Genomic DNA, 13,710 nt, shown 5'->3' on the forward strand with positions numbered 1-13,710 from the left:
AGGGAATTGAGCGGAGATCACGGAGAAAATGAATTCGGAAAATACACGTCCTCTCTCGCGGGCGAGTTTATTTGACATTCATATTTATGAAACTGCCAATTTATGATTATTTCCCAATGCTAATTAACAAGTGAGACTCTGAAGTGATGGCGTTTGTTCTCCAGCAGTTTGAAACGACCTCCGTTCGCCTGTTCTACGCTGGAAAAAAAAATCACTAATGACTTGACATTGAATTAAATGTGAAATTAAGTAGAAACTGAAAATTATTTTCTTGTAAACACACTCTGTATCAACAACTGTATTCTAGTGGTAATTTCGTTAACAAAAACTATGGTGAAAAATATTTTTCCTTGACTAGGAATTGATGACATCAACGTGCAATATCGTTAATAAAAAAGATGCTCAAATCCAAAATTTCAGCCCTCCAGGTGTTTTCTTACTTGGGTTGCCAGATGTCCAGACATATATGACTATATGAGGTCAAACAAACCATATGTATGCAGTATGACACAAGACTAAATTAAAAAGCAGCTGACAGAATGAACACTACTGTATACTAGCTGGATGATCAGAGACGTGACATTAGCAAAGCGCTGCAATCAGAACTACCATTTTTTAGCTTTAACTGCCAAAATATTTAGGTTTCCGCACGACTCTGTCTGTGGTAACGTTCAAGACTTAAATGAGTAGCAAATGAATTGTAGATAGTTGGACGGCTGTGCTGATTGACGGTCCTACGAGAATTATTAAGACAGTAAAACAAGAAATATCAAACAAAACGATCTGGTTTCTGCAATCAGAGCCAAACGGAAACAAAAGCGACAGCAGATATAAATAAACCCATCTGCAGGACTCAATACACGGCCGGTGTTTAAAAGAGCCGTTCGCTCGCGCAAATGAAGATTCTGCCTTTATTTACAGTCGTTGTAAACCAGTGTGCTGTTATTTTGTCAAAAGGGAGAGTCTTTACAGAGCTTTATCCATATAGTGACAGTGATGACGTCTGTGAAGCTTCAGAAATGACAAAAAGCACTTAAAGTCGTCCATTAATGCCATAAGTCCATTATGTAGAAGGTCTAGTCAGGAAGGTTTTTGTTGATGTATGGCGTCATTTATTTAAAAGCAGCACTTCACTTGCTTCCTTTTATTGATATGATTCTTTAAAAAAGAAAAATAATTTAAGGCTATTGCAAATGGGGCAATTAATTTTTTTTTTTATATATTTTGTGAAATATATTTTTGATTTTTATAATTAGTTTAGAGAAAACAGTGTTCCAGCAAAACCCTCTGGGGACCGTATTTGGCAAATGATACCAATACTAATGCTGTGTAATTTTAATATCATTGAGATGTTATTATAGTTTTTCTTATTATAGTTTTATTTTTTTTTTTAATATTTGCTGTTTTCATTTTACTTTATATTATAAGTTTTAGTGTTTTCTAGTAGTTTTATGTCTGTCTGAATTTTTTATTCATTTTTATTTCAGTTTTAGTTGTTTTAGTACAAGTTGAACAAAATTAATATATGATGTTGCCTTTTCAGCTAGATTAAATAAAAAGGTTTTATTTTTTATTTTATTTCAGTTGATATTTTGGATAATTAAAACTTTGTTTATGGTTAATTTTTTAAATTATGTGTTTTTATCACTTTTAGTAGTTTTTGTTTATTTTATGTATATAGTTTTTTATTTAATTTTTAAATGTGTCATTTAAATTTTATTTTAATTTCAGTTGATACTTAATTTAAAATAATAATAAACTTTTTTTAGTATTTGTTCATTTTTTTTTAAAGATATTAAATTTTGCTAAAGTTTTAGTAATTTTGTTAGCACTTTTTGTAGTTCTTGTTTATAAGTCTGAACTGTAAAAAAAAAAAATTCAACTAAAAAAAATGTTTGTGCTGCCTTAAAATTAAGTTTAGTCAACATGAAATGTTAAGTTGTACTACATGAAAACGTGGATATTTGAGTTGAGTAAACTTAACATTTTAAGGCAGCATGAACACTTTAAGTTGAAACAACTTTTTTTTTTTTAACAGTGTATATAGTCACATTTCATGATATATATATTAATGGAGGTCTTTTATTTCAGCTAATGTCAAGTAGCGAAAATGGGTTTTTTTTAATGGTTTTAGTTTCAGCTTAAGTTTTAGTTAACTATAATTACCCTCTTTGAAGAAGCAAACTTTTCTACTAATAACCAGTTTTTGCAATGTAGCTCTTCTCTGTCCCATTGCTGTCTGACTTTATAACCTACTGTTTATTTATTTTGGAGTAAAACATTTTTAGGAAATCATTTGAAACTACTAATTAGATGGTTTTCACAGCTAAAGTGTTCCACGTGCTCATGTCTGTGTCTGCATATTTGAGAGGTGAGGTGAGGCGAGGTGTGGACGTCTCTCCTGCAGTGCAGCGAACTGACCTTTCCTCATATCATCGGCAATCATATTATTAACTTTATGAGCCTTGATTTACAGAACATGCCCTGCGCTGATACCCGCTCTAAATGTCGGGACAAGGACTCATTAAAAGACCTTTAAACGAGCCTTTAGAATCCGGCCTGTCTTTGTTTTATTTGTCTGCTGCTTAATTAGAGAGGATCATCCACCGCATAAAGAGCACGAACCAACAAAGCCCATAATGCTGCTGGAGCTCATTCAGCATGAACTCTCATATCCATCCATATGATTACATACAATAATCTCTCTCACACACACACACACACACAGTCTGCGCTCTGCTATTTTGGCTAATTTACATTTGAGTACTTTCATCTTTTAGTGTAATTGTAAACATCCACCTTCAGCTGGTGCTACGTGTCTTTTTGATGTCAAATCTTGACTGATTTTAATCAAGTAAACGTCAGAGTAACTATAATAATATTTTCAGATGAACACTTTCTGGACTGAAGCAGCTTGGCTTTACTTGATTCTCCATGAATAATCTTTAAGAAAATCACAAATCCGATCATTAGGATCTTTTGAGGAACGTTTGTTTCCAGAAGCTTTTCTTGATCTTCATGATCTTCACAAGCCTCCATAACATCTCACATCTTTTGAGGAACGTTTATTTGGATCACTTCAGTCTCATCTTACTAAGACGTATTATTGGAGATGTAGAGTAACCACTGATATTTACATCATTTTATGAGCATCTGCTCCAGGGCACTTGTGCTCTAAACTTAAATTTAGGAGCACAGCCAAAATTCCAGAAGCACCTTCTAATCAATAATCAAAAAATCTGATCAAAAATTAGCCTTCGCATTACAAAGTGATATTTGACTCCTTAAAGTTACTCACAGGGAAATTTAGTTTTTACCTTTGTAATGGCATTTTTCTAACTTTATTAAAAGTATTTCATATTTTATGTCATTAAAAAAATATATATAGTAGAATAGGTTACCGGTCGAATGAAGTTAGTATTAAAGGAAAAGTCCACTTCCAAAACAACAATTCACAAATAATTTACTCACCCCCTGATGTTCATGTCTTTCTGTCTTCAGTCGTAAAGAAATTATGGTTTTTGAGGAAAACATTTCAGCATTTTTCTCCATATAATGGACTTCGTTGGTGCCCCGATTTTGAACTTCCAAAATGTAGTTTAAATGCAGCTTCAAAGGCTCTAAACGATCCCAGCCGAGGAAGAAGGGTCTTATCTAGCGAGATGATCAGCCATTTTTTTAGGAAAATAAAAATTTGTATACTTTTTAAGCACAAAATCTCGTGTAGCACAGACTCTGGGATTCGCGTTCACGACGCTACGTACTATTGAATCATGTCAAAATGTCACACAGAACGTAGGCGGAACTACAGACCCAGTGTTTACAAAGCGAACGCACAAAGACTAAGAAAGTGCAAGTAAGTCAAACGCCGTTTACAAACAAAAAGCTACAACGATGTCGGACGATTCTGAAGTTGTAGGAGAAAATAAGATGGAGTTTTTCACCATACTCGACCTTTTTTGAGCCGGAGTACACAGACGATGAACTTAGATGTGATTCGTAGTAGTGATTGGAAGTTCGGATCATTTTGGCGACTCGGACCTTTGAGTCTCGTTCAGCAAAATGAACGAATCTTTTTTCGAGTCATTTCGTTCATTTTAGCAAAATATAATTAAAATGTTACGTGTTACTTCCCTAACACATCTACTGCTTACACAAACGCTGATCACACTACAAACAAGAAAAAACTGTAATGCTATAAGAAACAGAAAGGATTAATTCATTGTTTACCTGGGTCTTTAGTCTATGATTAGTTCACCTCACCTCTTATCTGACAAGTTTTCGGGTTTGATTCGTTTGTTCATCACATGACGCCCCATAAGACGAACGTACGACTCGAAAAACCCGAAGACTCGAAACAGGTGAACTAATTCCAGTACAGAACCTAATAGGATGTTGCGCATGCACGACTGAACGAATCACTCCCCGAGACGACTCGTTCTTCCCGAGTCACATTAAAGATTTGTTTAAAATGAACAAATCATTCAAGAATGACCCATTACTAATTCGTAGCATCGTGGACGCACATCCCACAAGCTTTTGTGCTTAAAAAGTATACAAATGTTTATTTTTAGAAAGAAATGACAGATCATTTGGCTAGATAAGACCCTTCTTCCTCAGCTGGGATCATTTAGAGCCTTTGAAGCCGCATTTAAACTTAAACTAAAGTTCAAAATCGGGGCACCAATGAAGTCCATTATATGGAGAAAAATCCTGAAATGTTTTCCTCAGAAAGACATGAACATCTTGGATGACAAGGGGGTGAGTAAATTATTTGTAAATTGCTGTTCTGGAAGTGGACTTCTCCTCTAACACAATTAATTTGTACTACAGAGGTGCACAGAAGAACACAAAAGTGTCTTGTAGGTGTATTTTTATGTTTAATGAGGCTCAGAGGTGGCATGAGTGCAATCAAATTCATAAACTCATGTTGAAAATAATGTTTTAAATATAACGCTTTGAATACAGAAATATTAATGATTTAAATAACTGAAAAGATACTTTAAAAATGAAACTAAAACTGCCAGTAGGTGGCAGCAAGTCACTGATTTAATTACGGAATCATTCATTCATTTGATTCGTTCAAACGGCTGATTCATTCATGGAGTAAAGCAAGTGACTCTCTTTATGAATGGGAAATTGATTCATTGACTCACTAGATTTGTTTAAAAACACGTTCATTCATAAACGAAACATTGCTGTGTTTAAATGGAGATGTGCAGCGGCTCAGTCATGACTTGTTTTAAACTATTTTTGAGGACAAAATAGAGCAAAATCAGGCAATAGTGTTATAGTCAGGCAATGTAAGTCACTTAACATTAACTTCTTGTTTATTTAACTTCTATTAAAACAATATCTCTTTTAGAAACTCCCTTAAAGTCAGTCATCTTAGTTCATCGCAATCTCACAAAGTTCCATTATAATCAATGAAGCTCTCTACACTGCACAATCAATCTCTTATTTCCACTCTCTCTAAAGGATTCACGGGATATGTCTGCGATATGTTACTCAACGTTGCAAATACACGTAGAAATGGTCTCATTGTTCTACTGTTATAAAGATCTCATTGCAGAATTTTATATTAATTTCAGCATCTGCACCAAATTTTGCTCAAATTGAGTTTCTGAATAAACTGAGCTGTTTTTTCCTCTATATTCTCATTGTATCAGAATATTTAAGCCATAAAAGCCTGATGCATCAAATGCATGATATAAAATGCATATGCAAAATGTTCATAAATAATGTTTTGTCTAAAGGTTCATTCAATGCTTTCAATTCAAAAGATTTAAGTTAAACCTGCACTAAATGTGGCAGATACATTTATTTTTTTATTTTTTAAATCAGTTGTGCATCAACACACTCGCTTTTCTCAAATAAACACAATCCAGAAGCAGCATCACTACTTCTAACTACCCAGACGTGCACATATATCTGAAATAGTGTTTGCAACCTGCTGTCGTTTCTCTCAGTGCTCTTGGCTTCATTTATCATCCATGTGCCTTTAAAATCTGTGCAGGAGAAGTGAGTTTGTGACATAACAGATGGATCTGGATGAGAAGAGGCCAGTGAATGATCGTGCATCTCCTCCTCCTGATATGTCCGTGTAATGGGACTTAACTACGGGGGGCCGACCCGCGACACGCCGGACCCGCACGCTCGCGAATGATAAAGCCGCGCGGCTGTTTTTCTCCGAATCGCTGATGGATTTCTCCGAGAGCGGATCTGCGTCGCGCTGCCGTGGCTGGAGTTCTTTATTAGCGTGACTGTGACCTTTCTGCTCGGATCGGGCTGCTGGGATTCACGCGGCAGCTGTGAACTCGTTCGGTTTTATCGGCCGCTGCAGAGAGGCAGAAGCGTTGCTTTTGTCTCTTCAAAACCGATTAATGAGTCCCGACGCTTTACAGAAACACACACAGAAAATATGCATGGAAATCAAGCTTAATAATGTAGAAATAATTACAAGAATGTCGCCACACGAGGCAGCAGAGTTAAAATAATTCATGCTTACATTGACTTACATTGATTTATTCACTCTCATGTTGATCCAAACCCAAGCTGATCCTCTGTTATCAATTCTTCTGCACTTTATACTCAAAGTCTACTTGAGTCAAATAATTCATGTGAAGAACAGACTCTAATTTAAGTGCTTCACTAATTATCCTCTCCTTTGTAGTTCTCAGATCTCATGTTCATTTCAAACATTCAGTTATAAACTGTGCGAGGACCAATGCCATTTTCATCATGTTTTAATTTGAATGGTTATGTAAAATGATTGAGTAATAAGAGCTTTGAGCTCTAGTCTGTTCCTCACACAAAGACTAAGACTTTTTTAATGGTGCTTTTATTGCTTTTTTGTCCTTTTTAGACTTTCACATGTACAATACCAATCTCAAACCAAAATTGAGGATCTCAAATAAATGCTGTTCTTTTGAACTTTCTATTCATCTGTGAATCCTGGAAAATAAAATATATCACGGTTTTTACAAAAATATTGAGCAGAACAACTTTTTTCAACATTGATAATAACCAGAAATGTTTTGCAAATCAATTAGAATGATTTCTGAAGGATCAGGTGACACTGAAGACTGGAGTAATGTTGCTGAAAATTCGGCTTTGATCATAGAAAGAAATAACATTTTAACAGATATTCACTTAGAAAACAGCTATTTTAAATTGTAATAATTTTTCATAATTTTACATTTTCTGCGTTTTTGATCAAATAAATGCAGCCCTGGTAAGCAGAAGAGTCTTCTTTTCAAAAACATCAGAAAATCCTACTGACCCCAAACTTTTTGCTTTCATGTTTCTCATGGAAAATAACAGCATGCAGGTTTGAGTAAATAATAACAGAATCTGTATGTTTGGGTGAACTGTTCCTTAAACTATCCGGTTGTTTGTTTCTCACTGGACCTGACAGGACCTCCATTCGTCTTGACAGTACCAATATGCGCGGTTTCGCCCCTACAGCGATTTGGCACGGTTCGTTTTTTATATCTCATGAACAGAAATGTCTTCACACTTCTGTGAGGATGATCATCAGCAAAATGATCTCGATGCGATTGATTAATGGCTGACATGCCGTCAGAGCGCAAGCGCTCATTGTGCCTCTAATGGACGTATCAGTCACACGTCTGCTGTTCAAATTAGACGTCATTAATTGTGACAGGCGCTGTGACGGTGTCGTGGTGAAGGGCCAAACTGATTAAATGCTTAATTTTGTGGGGACATGAGAACCAAGAGGCTTTGTTTTGTTTATGTAGTTTGGTGAGCTCATGCATATTTATGATTATTCATGTTGGGTCACCTAAACCGTCTAATCTGGGGCATTTTGTGTGCTGCTTCTGATGTGACACGCTTCAGCGTTAACCCACAATGCTTTGCTGTTTGCACTTTGGAAAATAATGATGATGGCATTTCAAACTGGTATGTTTCATTAGAGAATCATCTTTGTCTCACTTGTTTCTTCTGACTTTATTAGATGTAAAAACATACTCAGATGAGTCACTAGTCATCATACAGTAAGAGTCTAGAGCTGTTTGGTCATTGATAAGAAATGATGAAATTTGATGTGGTTTCAGCAGATGTCTCCACTGGATTGCATTGCTGTCTATGAGAAATAACTGAGCTAGTAAAGTGATCTCATGTGTAAAAATTATGATGACGCAATTTTAAACTAGTACTATGTCTCCAGAGGAGAATATTATTGCTCAGTTATGTCTCATTTGAGTATCACCTTTGTCTCAGTTGTTTCTCATGAAGTTCCTTAGAAATAAGTTGGTAAAGAAATCTCCCATGTGAAAATCAAAAATGATGCAATGTTAATGGTACTGCTCAGTTATGTCTCATTTGAGTATGAAATTCCAGCCTAAATGATTAACTAGTTGTGTTGTAACAGTATAGTAAGAGCTCAAATCATTGAGAAATGTTTGAGCTTATATTGAGTCTTATAATTGGTATCTCAGCAAATCTGAGCACAGTTTGAGACATTGCTGAGATCTCTTTTGAAACGTCTCCATTTGAGTGAGAAACAATTGAGCTAGTACCAAGACCTCATGCAAAAATTATGATGAACGATTTTAAAGTAGCTTACAATGAGAGTATAGAGCAATAAAATTAGTATAGAGCAGCTTATGTGAATATGAGATCATACTAAGATTTGATATCTTGGCAAATATGAGCACAGTTTGAGACACTGAAACTCACATGTGAGAAAAGTCTCTGTTTGAGTGAGAAATAACTGAGCTAGTACAGAGATATCATATGTGAAAATTATTAAATTCCAACCCAAACAAGTAACTAGTTTTGTGGTATAGTAAGAATAATTGGTATCTCAGCAAATATGGGCACAGTTTGAGACACTGAAACTTGCATGTGAGAAACATCTCAATTTAAGTAAGAAATGACTGTGTTAGTAAAGAGATCTCACATGTGAAAATCATGATGATGCAATCTTAATGGTATTGCTCAGTTATGTCTCATTTGAGTATCACCTTTGTCTCAATGGTTTCACATGAAATTCCAACCCAAATGAGTACTCTTTGTGTAGTAGGAGTATAGTAAGAGCTTAAGGCGTTTATGAGAAATGTTTGAGCTTATATTAAGACTTATACCTGGTATCTCTGCAAATCTGACCACAGTTTGAGACATTGCTGAGATCTGTTTTGAAACATCTCAGAGTGAGAAATAACTGAGCTATTACAAAGATCTCATATATGAAAATACTAATGCAATTTTATTGTTACTGCTCAGTTATGTCTCATTTGAGTATCACCTTTGTCTCAATTGTTTCTCATGAAATTCCAACCCAGATGAGTAACTAGTTGTGTAGTAAGAGGATACTAAGAGCTCAAGGCCTTTATGAGAAGTATTTGAGCTTATATTTAGACTTACAATTGGTGTCTCAGCAAATATGAACACAGTTTGAGACACTGAAACTCGCACGTGAGAAACGTCTCCATTTGAGTAAGAAACAACTGAGCTAGTACAGAGATCTTCTTCCCTGTTTAGATGTCCACTCGCTGAAAGAGCCCATTGTGTGTGTTTTGCGTAAAATTGGCACGGCGTCCGTCACGCCAACTTCCTCCGTCCGGCTCGTCCGCCCGCGAACAACACAAAGGCCAGTCAGCCGGCCTGATTTTTGAACAAAAGCGAGAGCAGGATGGCAGAAGCGGAGCCTCTCGCAGCTCCACGCTGGGGCTCGGCACGTTCGGGGCCCGTCCGCGGCAGACTGGAGCTGCACACTTGAGTGGCTCCGCTCGCTGATGGCAGCTGACACACGCTGTTATTAAGACACATCAACAGTTGGAGCCGGAGTCGACACGCGGAGGGGTGTGGAGCCGAGGCGACAATCCTGTTTCTAAACCCCGTCGGGTCCCTCACCTGTCTCTCTGGTGCGGGGCCAAAGCGCGCCGTGCGGCCCCGCTCTCATCCTAAAGCCGGTCGGCTCCGGTACGCTCCAGTGGAGCTGCGGCTCTGGAACGGGGCTGGAGACAGCAGGACCGGCAGCTCGTCTCTCCGTCCCGCCTAGAGCGCTGCACATGCCGGCCCAACAGCGGGACGAGCTTGTTTTGGCCAGGCAGAGATGCTGATTCTTGCATCCCACCTCAAAAAAACAGCAGAAAATCGAGAGTTTTTATGTTATTGTCCTGCAGTTTCGTAGCAGTCATCAGTTTGTCCGGCACTCGCTCAGCAGATTATTGTGTTTTCCACTTGGAGTGAATCCAAAGTCGTGCCGTTTTGGTAACGTACCAGCAGATGTTTGTATTACGGGAGCCATCGCTCCGAAAATGATGCTTATGAAGGAAGTTGCCGTTTGCCCTTTCGAGTGGCGTAAATTATCGCGCATATAAACAACTGCTTTTATCGCGTTCGTAACGAGACTGAATGAGGATGAGACACTTTAAAGAGCCTGACGGCATCAGCGGAATTAAAATGCATAAATCTATAGAACAGGGACGTTAATATGATCAATCACACGCTTTGCCAATGATTAGAGTGCATGTGTCACGCCAACATGAGGAACGGTGTGTCAGAACGGCCTTGTAGGACATGTCAGATCATCTTTCTTCCTTTAGATGGGTCTCTCTGAACATCCACATGATGAGAATCAACTGACAATGTTTAAGAAACCGTTTAAGAAAGTTACTGCACTGCCATGTACACTACCAGTCAGACATTTTTGTAAATGATTTACGTTTTTTGTAAGAAGTCTCACCAAGGCTGGATTTATTTGATTAAAAATGCAGTAAACATTGTGAAATATTATTAGAATTTAAAACAGCTGTTTTCTATGTGAATATCTGTTGAAATGTAATTTATTCCTGTGATCAAAGCTGAATTTTCAGCATCGTTACTCCAGTCTTCAGTGTCACATGATCAGAAATCATTCTACTATTCTGATTCGCCGAAACATTTCTGATTATTATCAGTGTTAAAAAAACAGTTGTGCTGCCCAATATTTTATGGAAACGGTGATATATTTTATTTTTCGGGATTCACCGATGAATAGAAATAGTCATCTGTTATTTCCAATAATTGATTAAAGATATAGTAAAATTGTAAAATATTATTGCGATCCAAAATAACTATTTTCTGAGTGAATCCATATTAACATATAATTTATTTCTGTGATGTGCAGCTGAATTTTCAGCATCATTACTCCAGTCTTCAATGTCACATGATCCTTCAGAAATCATTGTAATATTCTGATTCACTGAAACATTTCTGATTATTATCAGTGTTAAAAAAACAGTTGTGCTGCCCAATGTTTTATGGAAACTGTGATATATTTTATTTTTTAGGATTCACAGATGAATAGAAATAATTAAACACAGTTAGAACTATTTTAAGAATGTAATTTAGCTTTTTATTACTCACATAGCCAGAAATACACTACCAGTCAAACATTTGGAATAAGTAATGTTTTTAAAGTATTTTTGTATAACTCTCACCAAGATTATATTTATTTGATTAAAAATACAGTAAAATTATGAAAAAATATTACAATTTAAAAACAGCTGTTTTCTGTGTGAATATCTGTTAAAATATAATTTATTCCTGTGATGTAAAGCTGATTTTTCAGCATAATTTCTCCAGTCTTTAGTGTCACATGATCCTTCAGAAAACATTCTAATATTCTGATTCACCTAAACATTTCAGATTATCATCAATGTTGAAAACAGCTGTGCTGCCCAATATTTTAGGAAAATTGTGATATATTTTATTTTTCAGGATTCACAGATAAATAGAAATAATTAAACAAAATTAGAACCATTTAGCTTTTTATTACTCTTACATAGCCAGATATACACTACCAGTCATACATTTAGAATAAGTAAGATTTTTAACAATTCAAGATTGCATTTATTTGATTAAAGATACAGTAAAATTGTAAAATATTATTACGATCCAAAATAGCTATTTTCAGAGGAATCCATGTTAAAATGTAATTTATTCCTGTGATGCGCAGCTGAATTTTCAGCATCCTTACTCCAGTCTTCAGTGTCACCTGATCAGAAATCATTCTAATATTCTGATTTGCTGCTCAACAAACATTTACGATTATTAGCAATGTTGAAAACAGTTGTGCTGTCCATTCCCCACCCCCCATTTTTTTCCATTTATTTATTCACAGATGAATAGAAAGTTCAAAAGAACAGCATTTATTTAAAATAGAAATCTTTTGTAACATTATAAATGTTTTTACTGCCACTTTTGAACAATTTAATGCATACTTGATGAATAAAAGTAATTTTTTTTACCCCAAACTTTTAAATACACTACGTATTACCAAATTTGTGTTTCAAGAAATAGCAAAAAATATAATATTGTATACTAAAATAAATGTTTTATATCAATGTCACACAGAGAACAGCCTTCAAGTTGGTTTAAATTTGAATTAGAAACAAAATTATGCAATTTTTGCAATTTTACACTGCAAACAGTGGTTTTCTTCCTCAGTAATTTCTTTTCTTGTTTTCCAGTACAAATATATAAATATTCAAAATCAATATACATTTGCTGGTGCAGCAAAAGACTGAATATATTAAAGGAGAAGTCCACTTCCAGAAAAACAATTTACATATAATGTGCTCACCCCCTTGTCATCCAAGATGTTCATGTCTTTCTGTCTTCAGTCATAAAAAAATAGTTTTTAAGGAAAACATTTCATTTTTCTCCATATAATGGACTTCATTGGTGCCCCGATTTTGAAGTTTGAACCAAAATGTAGTTTAAATGCAGCTTCAAAGGCTCTAAAGAATCCCAGCCGAGGAGGAAGGGTCTTATCTAGTGAAACGATCGCACATTTTTTTCGGAAAATAATTTTTTTTATACATTTTAAGCACAAAAGCTCATGTAGCACAGGTTCTGGGATGCGTGTTCACGACGCTATGTACTATTGAATCACGTCGAAAGGTGACGCAGAACTACAGACCCAGTGTTTACAAAGCGAATGCACAAAGACTAAGAAAGTGCAAGTAAGTCAAACGCTGTTTACAAACAAAAAGCTACAACGGTGTCGGACGATTCTGAAGTTGTAGGAGAAAATAAGATGGAGTTTTTCATCATACTCGACCTTTTTGAGCCGGAGTACACAGACGATGAACTTAGATGTGATTCGTAGTAGTGACTGGAAGTTCGGATCATTTTACCGACTCGGACCTTTTGAGTCTCGTTCAGCAAAATGAACGAATCTTTTTTCGAGTCATTTCGTTCATTTTAGCAAAATATAATTAAAATGTTAGGTGTTACTTCCCTAACACATCTACTGCTTACACAAACGCTGATCACACTACAAACAAGACAAAACTGTAATGCTATAAGAAAAAGAAAGGATTAATTCATTGTTTAACTGGGTCTTTAGTCTATGATTAGTTCACCTCACCTCTTATCTGACAAGTTTTCGGGTTTGAGTCGTTCATTCATCACGTGACGCCCCATAAGACGAACGTACGACTCGAAAAACCCGAAGACTCGAAACAGGTGAACTAATTCCAGTACAGAACCTAATAGGATGTTGCGCATGCGTGACTGAACGAATCACTTCCCGAGACGACTCATTAAAGATTCATTCAAAATGAAAGAATCATTCAAGAACGTGCATCCCAGAGCCTGTGCTACACAAGCTTTTGTGCTTAAAAAGTATAAAAAATTTTATTTTTTGAAAAAAAAAAAAAAAGAGCGATCATTTCTTCCTCGGCTGGGATCATT

This window comes from Labeo rohita, chromosome 10, assembly GCF_022985175.1.
Source record: "Labeo rohita strain BAU-BD-2019 chromosome 10, IGBB_LRoh.1.0, whole genome shotgun sequence".
Classification (NCBI taxonomy): Eukaryota; Metazoa; Chordata; class Actinopteri; order Cypriniformes; family Cyprinidae; genus Labeo; species Labeo rohita.